This window comes from Myotis lucifugus, unplaced genomic scaffold, assembly GCF_000147115.1.
Source record: "Myotis lucifugus unplaced genomic scaffold, Myoluc2.0 scaffold_462, whole genome shotgun sequence".
Classification (NCBI taxonomy): Eukaryota; Metazoa; Chordata; class Mammalia; order Chiroptera; family Vespertilionidae; genus Myotis; species Myotis lucifugus.
The window spans coordinates 9777-24468 of NW_005871510.1; the positions used below are offsets into that span (position 1 = coordinate 9777).

General features: G+C 44.7%; 1 pseudogene; it reads left to right on the forward strand.

The window, feature by feature from the left end:
* Window positions 1-11065: 11065 nt before the first annotated feature.
* Window positions 11066-14692, forward strand: part of LOC102430164 — a 17914-nt pseudogene continuing 14287 nt past the window's right edge.

The window sequence follows — 14692 nt, forward strand, 5'->3', positions numbered from 1 at the left end:
CAGTCTCTTTAGTATTTTGTCCATTGCTAGTTTGGTGATAATAAACTCCTTTAGCCTTTTTTGTCTGCGAAGCTCCTGACTTCACCTTCAATTTTGAATGATAGCCTTGCTGATAGAGTGTTGTTGGATTCAGTATCTTGGTTTTTATCACTTAATATACTTCATGCCATTACCTTCTGGCCTGATGTGTTTCTATTGAGAAATCCACTGATAGTCTAATGGGAGATCCCTTGTAGGTAACTTTCTATTTCTCTCTTGCAGTCTTTAAGATTCTTTCTCTGTGTTTTATATTTGCCCATTTAATTATGATGTGTCTTTGTGTAGGTCATTTTGGGTTCGTTTTGATTGGCACTCTCTGTGCTTCTTGGACTTGTGTGACTTTTTTTCCCAAGTAAGAGATGTTTTCTGTCATTATTTCTTCAAACAGGTTTTCTATTTCATGCTCAGCTTCCTCTCCTTTTGGCACCCCTATTATGCAGATGTTGTTGTTTTTTCATGTTGTCCCAAAGCTTGCTTAAAGTCTCCTGCTTTTTAGTGTAGTTTTTTTTTTCCAGTTGCTGCTCTGCTTGGGTGTTTTTTTCTACCTTGTCTTCTAACTCACTGATTCTGTCCACAGCTTCTTCTAGTCTACAGTTGAAACCTCCAGGGTGTTCTTTATTGCACTATGTCATTTTTCATTTCCTTTTAATTTTTATTCATGTTGATGTATTGCTCATTCAGCTCCTTATACTTCTCATTGAGTTGCTAGTAATTCTCATTCAGATAATTGAGCATCCTTATAACCATTACTTTGAATTCTTTATCTGACAAATTACTTGCCTCCATTTAATTTAGTTCCTTTTCTGGTGATTCCTCCTTTTCTGTCATTTAGGGCAGTGGTTCTCAACCTTCCTAATTCTGCAACCCTTTAATACAGTTCCTCATGTTGTGGTGACCCCCAAGCATAAAATTATTTTCATTGCTACTTCATAACTTTAATTTTGCTACTGTTATGAATCGTAATGTAAATATCTGATATGCAGGATGTATTTTCATTATTACAAATTGAACATAATTAAAGCATAGTGATTAATCACAAAAACAATATGTAATTATATATTCAATATGTGTTTTCCAAAGGTCTTAGGCTACCCCTGTGAAAGAGTCATTTGACCCCCAAAGGGGTCACGACCCACAGGTTGAGAACCGCTGATTTAGGGGTTGTTTCCTTGTCTCTCCACTTTTTGTGCTTTCATTTATTTCTATCTATCCCTTGTAAATCAAACTGCTATACCACTCAGATTTTGTGAGTTGGTCTTATGTAATAGGTGTTTTGTGGGACCCAGTGGGTGCAGTCTCTCAGGTCTCCAAGGCTGAGAGTTCTAGGAAGGCCCCCTAATCTAGGTATTTGAATTCTCCTGTTCTTTTTGAGTCTTGAATGTTATTGTCCCATTCATGGATGGAGTCTCCTTCCAGGGTGTCTGATTATGTGGCTTACCCCTGACCACGTTGTGCTAGCCATTTTGGAGGTGCTGACTGAATAGCACAAAATACAATAAAAGAACAGCATAAAATACCACATCACACAAGAGAAACAGAACAAGAATGTAGACAAGTCCTCTGTAGCCCCAACAAAAGTGACCACCAGAGAAAAGAGAATTAGGAATGATAAAATAGAGCAAAAATGATAGAAAAAAAAAGAAAGTAAGAAATAAGGGGAGAAAACACAACATAACAAACAAAAAACACCAAGAAATGGAGAGAAGAATCTGTAAATACAGAGCTTAAATAAAGAAATAAGAATAAAGAATTAGAGGAATAGGGGAAGGAAATGGTTTGGAATAAAGGAGGGAGAAAAGAAATGAGAAGACAAGAAAAAAAATTTTGAAAAGGAAAGAGAGCAGATAGACCTAAATTTAGGAAGTGAAAGAAGAAATTAGGAAAAAAAGAAAAGAGAAAGAGATTTAAAAAATGAATAGTGAATAAAAAGAAAAGAGAAAGGAAAATTGAATAGGAAAAAGGAAGAGGAAAATTAGATATATGAACAAAACAACAGAGACTAGAATAATAACAAATCAATATAGCAGAGTAATAAGGAAGATAAATTTTAAAGGGGTGGGGGAAGAAAGGAAAGAGAAAAACTAAAAAGGATCAAGGAGAATAAAAACATCAGTAAAAAGGAGAAAAGAGGAAGAAAAAAGTTGGGGGGTGGGATGTGAAGTTTCGTTCATTTCAGCTGACTTTTAATACCCCATGGGAACTGGCTTAGGACCCTACTCTTTTGTTCTGTCGGCCAATTCTGGGTTCCTGTTAGGTACTTAGGTGCTAACTACTGTCAGGTACTGTCTGTTGACTTTTAGAAACCTGCTTGAAGCTCCAAGCAATGCACCGGTCCACCGCTTGTCTGTCTCCACAGGCCTTGGCTGTAAGCAAGAGGGGCCAATCTGCCCTCTAGAGTAGGTTTGTTAGACGCCCGGGGCCTGGGCTGGTTCAGTACACTGAGTTCCATCTCTACCCACCTTGGCCTATCAGCCAGCTGTCAATGTTAATCACTCTAAAGTCTGTTTCTGACAGCACTTTAGGTGGAGTAGGTGCTCTTTTGCTTTGAGGGAATATGATGAGTGCATTTTCCTGTCCCAAAGCTACTCTTCCGTGAGTGGCCCAATATATTACTCTGCCCTTGGGACCCTGGAGTTTTTATCAGTGTGGTTCCTAGAACAGTGGGGCAGATGGTGCCTCCTTCCATCAGCTCGCTGAGTGCTCCTCGAGACTGTTCTACCCTTAAACTTGGACTCTGCCTTTGCTCCCTCAGTAAAGCTCAAAATTTGGGGTGTGGCAGGCTGTACCACGTAGGGCAGGGTTTATTTCTTTACCTGCTCTTTGGGTGTTGGAAGCAGTTAGCTCCTCACAGAAAAAATGGCCATTTGGAGATGTATGAATGACCCAATATAGGACTCCTGGCTACTTTTTTTTTATTTTTATTGTTTTATTGTTTAAAGTATTACAAAGAGTATTATATATGTCTTTTTTTTTCCCCTTGACCCTCCCTAGCCTCCCATGCCCCCCAGTGTCTTGTGTCCATCGGTTATGCTCGTATGCATGCATACAAGTCCTTCAGTTGATCTCTTACCACCACCCCCTACCCTTTAACCCTCCCCAGCCTTCCCACTGTAGTTTGACAGTTTGTTCGTGTTGCTCTGCCTCTGTATCTATTTTTGTTCATCAGTTTATAATGGTCTTTATTATCCATAAATGAGTGAGATCATGTGGTATTTTTCTTTCATTGACTGGCTTATTTCACTTAGCATAATGCTCTCCAGTTCCATCCATGCTGTTGCAAATGGTAAGAATTCCTTCTTTTTTACAGCAACATAGTATTCCATCGTGTAGATGTACCACCGTTTTCTAATCCATTTATCTGCTGATGGGCACTTAGGCTGTTTCCAGATCTTAGCTACGGTGAATTCTGCTGCTATGAACATAGGGTGCATATATCCTTTCTGATTGGTGTTTCTGGTTTCTTGGGATATATTCCTAGAAGTGGGATCACTGGGTCAAATGGGAGTTACATTTTTAACTTTTTGAGGAAACTCCATACTGTCTTCCATAGTGGCTGCATCAGTCTGCATTCCCACCAGCAGTGCACGAGTGTTCCTTTTTCTCCGAATCCTCTCCAGCATTTGTCGTTTTTTGATTTGTTGATGATACCCATTCTGACAGGTGTGAGATGGTACCTCATTGTTGTTTTGATTTGCATTTCTCGGATGATTAGTGACTTTGAGCATGTTTTCATATGTCTCTGGGCTTTCTGAATGTCCTATTTTGAAAAGTGTCAATTTAGGTCCTTTGCCCATTTTTTGATTGGATTGTTTATATTCCCTTTGTTAAGTTGTATGAGTTCCTTGTAAATGTTGGAGATTAAACCCTTATCGGTGATAACATTGGCACATATATTCTCCCATGCAGTGGGCTTTCTTTTTGTTTTGTTGATGGTTTCTTTTGCTGTGCAAAAACTTTTTATTTTGATGTGGTCCCATTTGTTTATTTTCTCTTTAGTTTCCAAAGCCCTAGGAGCTGTATCAATGAAGAAATTGCTTCGGCATATGTCTGAGATTTTGTTGCTTTTGGATTCTTCTAGTATTTTTATGGTTTCCTGTCGTACATTTGAGTCCTTTATATATTTTGAGTTTATTTTTGTGTATGGTGTAAGTTGGTGGTCTAGTTTCATTTTCTTGCATGTATCTGTCCAATTTTCCCAACACCATTTATTGAAGATACTGTCTTGACTCCATTGTATGTTCTTGCCTCCTTTGTCAAATATTAATTGAGCATATTGGTTCGGGTCGATTTCTGGGCTCTCTATTCTATTCCATTGATCTATATGTCTGTTCTTGTGCCAGTACCAGGCAGTTTTGAGAACAGTGGCTTTGTAATACAGCTTGATATCTGATATTGAGATCCCACCTACTTTGTTCTTTTTTCTCAGGATTGCTGCAGCTATTCGGGGTCTTTTTTTATTCCAGATGAATTTTTGGAGAGTTTGTTCTAGATCTGTGAAACATGCCGTTGGTATTTTAATGGGAAGTGCATTCAATATATAGATTGCTTTGGGTAGTATGGACATTTTAATGATGTTGATTCTACCAATCCAAGAACATGGTATGTTCTTCCATCTGTTTATGTCTTCCTCTATCTCGTTTTTCAACGTCCTATAGTTTTCTGAGTAGAGGTCTTTTACCTCTTTACTTAAGTTTATTCCTAGGTATCTTAATTTTTTTGGTGTGATGGTAAATGGGATTGCTTTTTTAGTCTCTCTTTCTGTAAGTTCACTATTGGTATATAGAAATGCCATAGATTTCTTGGCATTAATTTTGTATCCTGCTACATTGCCAAATTCATTTAAGTCTAATAATTTTTTGATGGAGTCTTTAGGGTTTTTATGTATAATATCATGTCATCTGCGAATAAGGACAGTTTTACTTCCTCTTGTCCAATTTGGCTGCCTTTTATTTCTTCTTCTTGTCTAATTGCAATGGCTAATACTTCCAGGACTATGTTGAACAGGAGTGGTGAGAGTGGGCATCCCTGTCTTGTTCCTATTCTTAGGGGAAATGGTTTTAGTTTTTGTCCATTGAGTACGATGTTGGCTGTAGGCCTGTCATATATGGCTTTTATTATGTTGAGGTATGATCCTTCTATTCCCACATTGCTGAGAGTTATTATCAAAAATTGGTGTTGGATTTTGTCAAAGGCTTTTTCTGCATCAATTGATATGACCATGTGGTTTTTTTCTTTCATTTTGTTTATGTGATATATCACGCTTATTGATTTTCGAATATTGTACCATCCTTGCATCACTGGGATAAATCCTACTTGTTCATTGTGTATGATCTTTCTGATGTACTGCTGGATCCAATTTGCTAAGATTTTGTTGAGGATTTTGGCATCTATGTTCATGAGGGATATTGGCCTGTAATTCTCTTTCATTGTGTTGTCTTTACCTGGTTTTGGTATTAGGGTGATGCTGGCTTCATAGAATGAGCTTGTAAGTGTTCCTTCCCCTTGAATTTTTTGTAGTAGTCTGAGGAGGATAGGTTTTAGTTCTTCCTTGAGTGTTTGGTAAAACTCCCCTGTGAAGCCGTCTGGCCCTGGGCTTTTGTTTGCTGGAAGCTTTTCTATGACTGCTTCAATTTCTTTCATAGTTATTGGCCTACTGAGATTTTTAGATTCTTCCTGATTGAGTGATGGAATGTTGTATTTTTCTAGGAATTTGTTCATTTTCTCCAGGTTGTCTAGTTTGTTGGAGTAGAGTTGTCCATAGTATTCTTTAACAATCATTTGTATTTCTGTGGGGTCTGTTGTTATTTCACCTCTATCATTTTTGATTTTGTTTATTTGGGTCCTCTCTCTTTGCTTCTTGGTGAGCCTGGCTAGAGGTTTGTCAATCTTGTTTATCCTTTCAAAGAACCAGCTCTTGGTTTCATTGATTTTATGTATTGTTTTTTTTGGTCTCTATGTCATTTATTTCTGCTCTGATCTTTATTATCTCCTTTCTTCTGCTCATTCTGGGCTTTTCCTGTTTCTCTCTTTCTAATTTTTTGAGATGTAGAGTTAGATGATTTACTACCATTTTTTTTTTTTTGTTTTTTGAGGTAGGCCTGTAGGGCTATAAACTTCCCTCTCAAGACTGCTTTCATTGTGTCCCATAGGTCTTGGATTGTTGTGTTTCATTGTCATTCGTTTCCAGGATGTTTTTAATTTCTTCTTTGATTTCATTGGTAACCCAATCAATATTTAATAACATGTTATTCAGCTTCCAAGTGTTTGAGTATTTTGGGTTGTTTTTATTGTAGTTTATTTCTAATATTATGCCATTGTGATCTGAGAAGATGCTTGGTATGATTTCAATCTTCTTGAATTTGGGGAGACTTTGCTTGTGACCCAATATGTAGCCTATTTTTGAAAATGTCCCATGTGCACTTGAGAAGAACGTATATTTCATGACTTTGGGGTGAAATGTTCTGAAGATGTCAATTAAGTCCATCTGATCTAGTGAGTCATTTAGAATTGCTGTTTCTTTACTGATTTTTTGTCTAGAGGATTTATCCAGTGATGTCAGTGGTGTATTGAAGTCCCCTACTATGATTGTATTGTTGTCAATCTCTCCCTTGATATCTTCCAGGAGTTTTTTATGTATTTGGGGGCTCCTGATTGGGTGCATATGTGTTTATCAGGGTTATATCTTCTTGTTGTATCAATCCCTTTAGTATTATGAAGTGGCCTTCCTTATCTCTTGTTCTGGCCTTCACTTTGATGTCTATTTTGTCTGATATAAGTATTGCTACCCCAGCTATTTTTTCATTTCCATTTGCCTGAAAGATATTTTTTCATCCCTTCACTTTCAGTCTGTGTGAGTCCCTTATTCTGAGGTGGGTCTCTTGTAGCTCAGGCAACTCAAGGCCTAGCCTCTCTTCATGTGCCAATTCCTCAGGTGTGTGGTTGCAAATGAAAACTCCTGTGCTCTGGGATTAGAGATTAAAAAAAAAAAAAAAGGCAACCAAACTGCCACAACCTCTCCCAGTGGCTCTGGTCTGCTGGGCCTGGACTCTGCTACTGCCAGCAGCCCTGCTACCTTTCATAGCTGATTGGATGATATGTGTGCCACAGGTCACACCACAGGTGTGTGGATCCCAGCTTGTGCTCCCAGCATCTATTTTCTTTTTTTTTTTTTAATTAAATCTTTATTGTTCAGATTATTACAGTTGTTCCTCTTTTTCCCCCCACAGCTCCCCTCCACCCAGTTCCCACCCCACCCCCTGCCCTCATCCCCGTCACTGTTCTCATCCATAGGTGCACGATTTTTGTTCAGTCTCTCCCCACATCCCCCACACCCCTTCCCCCTCCCAAGAATAGTCAGTCCACTCCCTTTCTATGCCCCTGATTCTATTATAATCACCAGTTTATTCTGTTCATCAGATTATTTATTCACTTGATTTTTAGATTCACTTGTTGATAGATATGTATTTGTTGTTCATAATTTGTATCTTTACCTTTTTCTTCTTCTTCCTCTTCTTAATGAATACCTTTCAGCATTTCATATAATACTGGTTTGGTGGTGATGAACTCCTTGAGCTTTTCCTTATCTGTGAAGCTCTTTATCTGACCTTCAATTCTGAATGATAGCTTTGCTGGGTAAAGTAATCTAGGTTGTAGGTTCTTGGTATTCATCACTTTGAATATTTCTTGCCACTCCCTTCTGGCCTGCAACGTTTCTGTTGAGAAATCAGCTGACAGTCGTATGGGTACTCCCTTGTAGGTAACTGACTGTCTTTCTCTTGCTACTTTTAAGATTCTCCCTTTGTCTTTTGCTCTTGGCATTTTAATTATGATGTGTCTTGGTGTGGTCCTCTTTGGATTCCTTTTGTTTGGGGTTCTCTGCGCTTCCTGGATTTGTAAGTCTATTTTTTCACCAGGTAAGGGAAGTTTTCTGTCATTATTTCTTCAAATAGGATTTTAATATCTTGCTGTCTCTCATCTTCTGGCACCCCTATAATTCGGATGTTGGTACACTTGAAGCTGTCCCAGAGGCTCCTTACACTATCTTCGTATTTTTGGATTCTTTTTTCATTTTGCTTTTCCGGTTGGGTGTTTTTTGCTTCTTCGTATTTCAAATCTTTGACTTGATTCTTGCGATCCTCTGATCTGCTGTTGGGAGTCTGTATAATATTCTTTATTTCAGTAAGTGTATGCTTAATTTCTAATTCCTTTATCACAACCTCGAGGGTCTCACTAGATTTCTTTAGGGTCTCATTAAGTTTATTGGTGGTTTCTAGAAAATTCTTGAAAAACCTTAAAAGTGTGGTTTTGAACTCTATATCCAGTAGTTTGCTTTCCTCCTTTTCTGTCATTTGTGTCCTGTTTCTTTGTCTCCGCATTTTTTTTATGTTTCGCTGTGCTGATAGAGAGGCTTTCTGTGCTAGGTGTCCTATAGGGCCCAGTGGCTCAGCCTCCCCAATTACCTGAGGTAGACACTCTTGGTGCACCCCCTTGTGGGCTTTGTGCACAGTCTTGTAGTTAAGCCTTGATTGTTGTAGGTAACACTGGGAGGGATTGACCTCCAGGCCAATTGGCTGTGAGAATCAGCTGTGTTTGCAGTGGGAGAACTTCTGTGCTGGAGACACCCCTCCAGGGCAAGACTTGCTTCAATGGGGCTTTGGTGCTCACTGAGTCTGTCCCCTGAGTGTGTCCTTTATGGATCCTAGGAGCTGCAATCTGGATGGTGCCACTCTGACCACCAGGCACACTGGCTCCTGGATCTCTAAGGAGGTGCTAATATAGCCTCTGCCTGAGGCTATCCAGCAGGAGCCAGCTGTGAAGCAATGCAAGTTGCTGTGTGGCCTTGGGCCAGCTGCAGTTTGTTAGGTAATTATCAGATTTCAAAGGGCCAGGTCTTTCATATGCAAAAGCCTCTGTGTGCGGCTTGGGCGGGGCGGGGTCCCAGGGGATCAACAGGGCGGAGTGAGCAGTTATGGCTGCTCTCAGTCCTGCCCTCAGAGGCCCCTCCTCTCAGTGTCCCGGCAATCGCTGCAAGCACCTCCGAGAGAAAGCTGCCCTCGAGTTCCGACCGATGCCAAACAGTCCAGTTTCTCCCGTATGAACCTGGGTCCCCAGAGACTCTCCCAGAACTGGAGCTCAGAGCTTGAGACTCCCTCCCAACTGAAAAAGACAACCATGTCCTCAGCCGCCAGCCCTCTCCGCATGCACCTCGTACCTCTGTATTTTACTTCTGCACCACACCTCCTCTGAGTCTCGGTATGCTTTTCTTTCTTTCTAGTTGTAGAATTTCCACTCAGCCAGCCTTCCTGTGGTTCTGGATGATGTCCGTTCCGTCTTTTAGTTGTATTTTTGAAGTGGTTGTGCAAGGCAGAAATCTCTGGTGTTTACCTATGCCGCCATCTTGGTTTCTCAGCAGCATCTATTTTCTAAGGGAACAGTTATTCCCATAGCACAGTGCTCCCTCCTCTCTCAGCTCCCCTCCTCTCACAACCTCTCCCTTTCTAACCGTCTCCAGGTGTTTACTGTTCTTCCTTTTTATAAGTCATCTCCTCAGCTGGACCTCAGTTGGTAATTCCAGGTGAATGTTCTGTAATTTAGTTGTATTTCCAGACTGGCCCTGGGATCAGATGCCCAACAGGTCTGCCTATCTGGCTGTCATTTTCTCCTCCCCTCTCAACTACAGTCATTCTGATCTCACACACCCTCTCTGGGTTGGACATCTCAGGGGACCATACCCCAGGGGTGGCTGCTCAGAGAACAGCTGGCCTAGCCCATCCCCTCACCAGAGACACAGGAGGAGCCAGGCCTCCACACATCACCAGGCTTTGCTCGCTTTCCAGGGGAGCAGGGAAGTGGCTTTAGGCATCTGCATGCAGATGGGGCCAGCAGTGGTCAGGCAGAAGCCACGACTCACCCAGAAAGAGGGGTTAGTGCAGAATACAGAGAGGGGAGGAGGGGGCTAAAGCAGGAATCCTGGAGGCTCTGAGCAGGGTACACAGACCCACCCTTCTGAGACAGAAGAAACTGAAACCAGGTGTCATCAGAGACCATTGCCCCAGGCTCAATCCTCTCCCGAGAAGATCAGCCCACATGCCAAGGGGGCCCATACCACTGGGGGACAGAAGACAGAGGTTGAGCCCCTCCTGGCCAGGCCCACAAGTCTGTGTCCCTGGTAGAAGAACAAGGAGCCAGATGACAGACACACCTGCCACTCTTCACCCATCAGCCGCTGCTCCCCGCTCCAAGCACCCAGCCCTTGCCGACCACTGGTCTTGCTCACATGTGGATTCTCATCACTCCCTGCCAGTCCAGGGGATGCCATCAGGGGGATCAGAAGGGGCACCTTCCACTCCAAGGCTGCATGGTTGGATGTCAGCCCCACTGCCCTCATGGCCCTGGCACCCACTGTCCAAGTGGCCCTGGCCTATCTGGCATCATTTTCACATTCTGGACCCCGGCCTAAAAGCCTTGTCCGTGAGGGGTCAGACTCAGGGTTGGTTCTCGGTCCATTGCCATGGGCTGGAGTCTAAGCAGTCGTGTGGATGGGAGAGCACTGTCTCAGCAGAGTCACCAGGATTCCAAGGAGAGCTCAGCCCACAGCACCACCTGGGGGAGTCAGGACCAAGGCCACCGAAACGAGCCTGCTCAGGGCCTGCAGCACTTCTCCCGCACTTGGTTCCAGGAAAGCCCACCCTGGCCTTTGCTCAAGTCCTCAGGCTGGGACACAGGTGGCAGTGATGTCCCTGCCCAAGCTGAGAGCTTCCCAGAGATGGATTGGGGTGGGGTGGGTGGTGGAAGGAGTCAGAGTGAGGACTTGGGCTGCTTCTGGACACATCGGGACAACAGAACATCTAGGCCACCATGCTTACCCATAGGACACCTCCATATGAGTTAGAAAAGGCGCCACTCACCTGGCAGAAGGCAGTGCGGCCTTCCAGATGCTTTCATGGTGGGAAACGAGGCTGGCTCCCAGGCTTGAAGGCTGCCCACGGTTGAAGGCATCCATTACCCTCTCCTTCCCCTTGCAAGTATGGACAAAAGGCAGCTAAACCCTGTAATCTGTAAAAGCCACAGAAATTGTGTCAACACCCATGGCAGCTACACCTGCCAGGCAGAATTTGAGCTCAACCCGCAGGACCCGAAGCTGTGCAAAGGTAGAGGCCCGGAGGATGCTGTAAAGATGGACTGGATGGAGCTGGGAAATGAGCTGAAACGGGTCCTGTAGCCCCAGGAGGCAGAAGATTCCCATGTTTCAAAAATGCCAAGGAACTGACAAGGCTCTGACTAAGGACTCACCTCCCTGAAAAGTCCTGCCACAGAGCAGGGCAGTGGCAGGGCCCTCTGGGCCTGGGGTTTCCTTCTGGAACCCCTGTGAGCACCCCCAGACACTTCCCTTTCCTCATCTTTCCTTGGGGTGATGAAGGTGCCCCTTCTAATCCCCCTGAAGTCACCTCCTATACTGGCAGAAAGTGATGACAATTCCCATGTGAGTTGGGCCAGAGCTGTGACTTCTGGTTCCCAGAAGGAGACCTGGTCCAGCAGTCAGGAAGACGTAGGCAGGAGTTCTTGGTCAGGAAGTTCTGCCCTCATGACTCAGTTTCCCTCCTGGATTTGCCACTTATAAACTGGAGACTATGGTCCCTGCCATGTCCATCTTGTAGGGAGGCCACCGTAATGTGCTTTGAGGGTGAAGTTGAAGGTCACCAGGTGGTGGCATGTGTACTAACGGTGGGATCCTCAGGCAATGAGAAGTGGGTGCGGGGAGGGCCTGACGCTCTGGCTTTGTCCTCAGATGTGAATGAATGTACCTAGGGGCAAAAACCTCTGCCACAGGCCTGGCTGGTGTGGCTCAGTAGTTGAATGTAGAGCCATGAACCAAAAGGTCAGGGGTTCAATTCCTGGTCAGGGCTCATGACCGGATTGTGGGCTTCATCCCCAATAGGGGGTGTGCAGGAGGTTACCAATCAATGTTTCTATTTCTCTATCCCTCTCCCTTCCTCTCTCCCTAAAACCAATAAAAACATATTTTTAAAACACACACACAAAAAGAACCGTGCCACAAAATGACCCACTGCCAAAACATTGTGAGCAGCTATGAGTGCCGCTGCCGCCCAAACTGGAAGCTGATTCCTGGGTCCCCCAATGGCCCACACAACACCGTCTGTGAAGGTTCGGAGTTCAGATCCGATAAATAAACCACATCATTTTTCCTTTGCTGAGCCATCTGAAAGGAAGCTGCCATAAGGAGCTTTGACAGGGAAGGGGCAGCACTTTCAGCAATGGTGTGTGCCCAGTGCAGGCAGTGAGGAGAGGGCACCTGGGCCAGGCAGGGCTGAGCATCAGATTCTGTTCTAATAATGGCATGAGCGCACCTCTGTGCACGGCAGTGCCACAGCCCACAGACTCAGCGCATGGGAGCTATCAGACTGGCAGCCTCCCAGGTTAGAAGTCCATCACAGGTCCTCCCCCAGTCCATCCTGCCCCACAGGTGGGGGCACAGCTTTGGGATGACACTTGCACTCACACAGTCCGGTCTTGTCCACCTTCCAGGAGTGCTCTGAGCTTATGGTGCTTTTACACTGGAAAATGTCACCACAACTTTGTGTACTGTCAGACTACATGGCTGTTACACAGGGTGTAGTGGGGGTGTCTTCGGTGTACTTTGAGAGAAGGGGCAGGAGGGTTGTGTGTAGGGAGTAGAAGGAGGGCCTGACACTCTCTCTGGTTTGTCCTCAGATGTGGATGATTGTCAACCAGGGCAAAACTCCTGCCACAAATCCACCCAATGCCACAACACCGAGGGCAGCTATGACTGCCTCTGCCGCCCTGGCTGGAAGCCGGTTCCTGGGTCCCCCAATGGCCCACACAACACCGTCTGTGAACAAGGTTCGGAATTAAGATCCCATATTCCCAAATATCCATACCTCAAGCCACCTAATCACATATTCACGGGCAGCCACACAAACCCAGTACAATAAATGCTGAGGGTGCCCTGCTTCCATTCTAGTGAGACTAAATGTGAAAGATCTGGGGGTCTTATGGAAGGAGCTGGGGTACTAAGGGGAAGGCTCCTGGGGGGCCCCAGGCAGCAGCTAATTACTAACTGGGACAAAGGTATTTAATATCTCACAACCTGTACCTCTGTGGGGGCTGACCTGCTGTGGGTCAGGCCTCTGCACACTTCCCATAAGCCCTGCGTCTGCCACTCAGGGATGTGCAGTCTGCAGGTGTCATCACCTCCAACCAAGGCATGGGGGGGAGGCGGACTGAACACAGGAAGGGGGTAGGACACGGACACCAGAGGGGCCCAGATTCCTGAATAAACAAAGTACTACTCAGTGTGAAATTGGGGCCTGACCCTAGACCAGTGATGGCAAACCTATGACACACATGTCACCTCTGAACTCATTTTTTTGGTTGATTTTTCTTTGTTAAATGGCATTTAAATACATAAAATAAATATCAAAAATATAAGTCTGTTTTACTATGGTTGCAAATATCAAAAAATTTTTATATGTGACACGGCACCAGAGTTCAGTTAGAGTGTTTCAAAATGCTGACACGCCAAGCTCAAAAGGTTCGCCATCACTACCCTAGACCCTGCCTCCAACACACACACACACACACACACACACACACACACACACACACCTAATGGACAGCTGTTCTGTCCCCTGCAGATATCTCCTTCCCCACCTGGATCCCGCCCCCTGGAATCAAGAGTCAGGTGAGTGACTCCAGCCAGGACCAGAAGGCAAGGTCCCTCCACTCAGCCCACCGTCCACCCATTTCCCCACGCTCCCCCATCCATACATGAGGCCCTCTAAGGCCTCATCTCCTCTTTCCCCAGAGTCTCTCCCACTTCTTTGAAAAAGTCCAGGACCTGCACAGAGACTTCAAGGCTGCCTTAGCCCAGGACACCATCCAGGTAAGGACAGGACTCAGGGGAGGCAGGTGGAGGCATCCCATAGAGACCCTGAGGAAGCCTTGGTCTGGAAGAAGACCAACCCCAACACAATGGCGCCCTGCTCTGAGGCCCCGCTCTCCCAGAGTGGGTGGGAAGAGCAGAGCAAGTATTTGTACTCACTGTTAGACCCCTGTACACCTATTAACACCTTTCCTCTTGTTCTGGCCACTGAGCTTGCATTGTCCTTGGTAGTCATGACCAGGGGTTGACCTGTGAGTGGTGGATTGCACTAGCAAAGACCCAGGAAATCCCATCTGGTACCACCTTTGTCCAAATAGACAGGTTCTAGGGTCTGTTCTCAGAAGCTGAGTAGGCAGGGTCTTCCTGAAGCTTCTCTGGCATAAGATCCACTGGTTCTGTGTCCCCAACACCCAGGACATCATACAGGAGGTGGATAATCTGCTCGAGACCCCAGGGGACCTGTTTACTCTGCCTCGTTCAGAGCAGTACTGTGTGGCTACTAACCTGCTCACTGGCTGGGAGCACATCCTGAGAGAGCTGAGCAAGGCCTTGTCCAATGGGACACTGACCTTCAGGACAGCTGCAGGAACAGGCAAGTAACCCCGCCTGCCCCAGGCTCTGCTCTGCCTGCTCCTCACCTCATTCCTCTTCCCATCCACTGGAGCTGAGTGATCACACTTGTACCTCCTTGTTACTCTCATAAACTTATTAAGATAAAAGATCAAAAGA